Raw genomic sequence first — 3,470 nt, forward strand, 5'->3', positions numbered from 1 at the left:
CAAAATCCTTCTCAGTCTCCAAAATGGAGAAGGGGGCGCCACTGCAGTTTTTTCTCACCTGTTTCATCCTTCGCACCCCCACTTCAAACACACGGGTGAGGGGAGGTTGGAGGGGAGGCGAAGGGCAATAAGTCCACAAGGGAAAACTGCAGTCGCGCCCCCTGATCCGCTGTTTTCCTTCCCTCGGCTTCAGTTACCCGCAGCCTGAAAATATTAAATGGAAAAATCCAGAAATGAACAACCCCGTAGTTTTAAATTGCGTGCCGCTCCGGGCGGCATGGTGAAACCTGCTCTGGCCCGCCGGGGACACACGCGTCTGCACGTTGTGCCCACTCCTTGCCCGCTGGTCACTGAGCAGCCGTCTGAGTTGTCAGATCGTTGCCCTGTCGCGGGGCTTGTGTTCAAGGAACCCTTGTTTGGCTTAATAACTGCTCCACAGCGTGAGAGTAGTGATGCGGACAATTCCATAGGCCAAAGGGGGGCTGTAAGCGCTTGCTACCCATGTCAGAGGTCAGTAGTGGCTTGTCGCGGGGTCACAGTGCCCATATCACTCACCCCCCTTCCCTTCATCACGGGCATTTCACGTGGTGCATGGTCCCAAGAAGGGCGAGTGCAGTGCAATAAGATATTTTGAGACCACGTTTACCTAACTTTTATTACAGAATATTGTTATAACTGTTCTATTTTATTAGTAGTATTGTTGTTAATCTCTTACTGTGACTAATTTCTAAATTAGACTTGGTCATAGGTGTGTATGTATGAGGGGAAAAAAACAGTGTGTATTTAAGGTTCGGTGCTCTCTGTGGTTTCAGGCATCCACCGGGGGTCTTAGGTGCATCCCCAGAGGATAAGGGGAACTGCTGTATAAAGAAGTTAAGGAAAAAAAGAACCTTTGTTTTAATGCCATAGAAAATTAGTTGGGGGAGGATAGTTTAAAATTGCTGGAGTTGAATAATTAAATCAAGTTAGCATTGATATTTGTGAGTATGTGATTGTGAAAAGATGGACTCAATGACTAGCTAACTGTCTTTTAAGACTATTGGTAATAGAATCAATTATGGTTCATTATTAACTATATTAACAGAAAATTAGCCTTTACTAGCTCCTAAAAAATGAGGTTGTTATAATAGACTGTGGTCCCTTATCAACATATGTAAAACTTAAAGGCTTATAAACCATTCTCTTCCCAGAACTAAAGTAGATTAGATGATCAATTAATGGCTAAAATGTTATTATATCTCTTTTTAATATTTCTTGTCAAAAACTTAAATATTCCTAATTCAACTTGTGTTTCTATTTGAGTAACATAATTTGATCATAATTGGTTTCGTTTCGATTGTCTTTACATTTGGGGCACTTATTATCTTTTCACTGATCCACTGGGAATGCCAAGTACCAATTTTTGCTATTTAGCAAGTCAGTGAGGAGCTTCCCACTGAGTGCCTTAATTATTGTTAATTGAATATTGTAAATGGTTTTTGAGGATCACCATCTTGGCAATTCACCTAGCGTTTTTCTCAGTTAGCAAAAGTTAAAAGCACCAAGAATCCCTTCTACCCTTTTCTATACAGTCATCAAATCAAGTATCAGCAGTAACTGACTCCTATTAAAATCAGTCTCTTCTTTTTTAAATGTCACATCATATACATACTTCATATGGCACTGGGAACATGGCGGCTGCTCAATGAATATTAAACGACAGCTGTCTTTTAAATAGAATGATTCCCAGTTCTAGTCTGAGGGAGCATCCCATTTCATTTCCAGAGCTCCCACAGTGCTGTTCATCTAGTGCAGCAGGCCTGGTACTCTGGGGTGGAGCTCTCCCATGTCAGGAACCGGACCAAGCTTTCTAGGACTTTTTGCTATTCTCTAGTCAAAAGAAGAAAAAATAGTAAATAAAGAGCCCTAGAAGATCTGAGAATGTTAGAAGTGCTACAGGCAAAAAAACTGGAGAGTGGAAAAATCACTGAGACAGCCTTCCTATATACTTCTTGCCTTATAATGCACAAGAAAAAAAGAAATGAGAAATTTATTATTATTTTTTCAACTTTCAAACTTTGTCTCCAATTTTGAGGGGACTGGGGCTAAGGCTTCAATAAAATGAAGTTGTGTTGGAAGTTGGTTGCAGCTACATAATCTTGCCTTCTTAATTACTTCTCTGGCTTGATCAGTGAAATCTCAACCATTATTATGAAATCAGGACCAATGAAGCCTTGAGGCATAATCTAGAGTCTCCTTTCTCATCAAGGTGACCCATAGATTATTATTTTTTTTAGCTGAATGGTCAAGTTTATTATTGTCTTTATATGAAAAACCTTCATAGAAACCTGTGGTTTTGTTTATTAGCTCTCAGAAGCCTGTTCCTGAGCTCTGAGGAAGCTTGCCTTCTTCTGAGCTACCCAATCTTTCTTCTGGGCAAAAGACATTTTGGGATGGTTCCACCTCTTCTTTTTAACTTCTTTCTTAGGCTTCCTATAGACTAACTTCTCTCGTATAGCAGCATGAGCTTTCTTGTACATCTCCTCCATCCTGTCGGGTTCTTCATGTATGTATTGAGATGCTTCTTATTCCATTAGGTAATGCGGGTGATCTGCGATGTTCTGACCCATGATGTGTTTCCCATGTACTTCTGCATTGAATTCCTTGCTTTATGAATCATAATCAGAGAATTATTTGGCACTGTGAAGGGTAGACAAGCCTCTTTCTATAGCTCCTTTCAGGGCCCCCAAAACTTTATTTCCAGTAGTAGTTCTGGCAAACCCTGCAACCTAATAGCAGGCAAAGGCACCAGGTTGACCATCAATGCTTTCCACATTGCATTCATCTTTAGTCACCTCCACTTGGCCTTCATAGATCTTGTCCATGCCAAACCTATTGAGAAGCAGCAGGCCAGTACAATGTGCTACAGCCTAGCTTGTCAAGCCAACCTTCACACCATACATAGGGTCCATGAGCATAAGCTGAAGAAACTATTATATCTCCTTCTATATGGGCATAAGGACTCTGACAAATGATATTTTCGTTGGTTACACAAACTGTCATCCTGTGTTCAGGTGTGTTATATGTATTCTGAGCCTGGATTACCAAGTGTTTCTGGGCATAGTAATCAAATTTACCCTCTCATCATTTTCTACATTTTACTTGGTACCTCTTAAAGTAGGCCTTATCCTTGACAACTTTAACAGACCACATCCTGCAGAAGAGAGACCTGTGTCCATGGCTTGCCATAGACCTGCAGGCCCAGCACAGCTCCAGGGTGGGGGTGGGGGAGCAAGGTGGCCCATAAAATATTTTAAAAAGGAAGAGAATCTGTTTATTTGGAGGTACAGGCCTCCACAGGCTTGGCTAGTAATCTGTTCAAATATAAATGACATTTTCCGCCAGGATTTTTTCCCTTGCATCTAGCCACTTGGTTTCAGATTTAGAGACAAAATTCAAGGCCTAACTTTAACAGGATTCCAGTGTTGCAT

At 41.2% G+C, this 3,470-nt stretch overlaps 1 pseudogene; it reads right to left on the reverse strand.

The window, feature by feature from the left end:
* Nucleotides 1-2,342: 2,342 nt before the first annotated feature.
* Nucleotides 2,343-3,192, reverse strand: LOC107526341 (large ribosomal subunit protein uL18 pseudogene; annotated as a pseudogene).
* Nucleotides 3,193-3,470: the final 278 nt, after the last annotated feature.

Source organism: Miniopterus natalensis, chromosome 3 (genome assembly GCF_054644295.1).
Source record: "Miniopterus natalensis isolate mMinNat1 chromosome 3, mMinNat1.hap1, whole genome shotgun sequence".
NCBI classification, from domain to species: Eukaryota; Metazoa; Chordata; class Mammalia; order Chiroptera; family Miniopteridae; genus Miniopterus; species Miniopterus natalensis.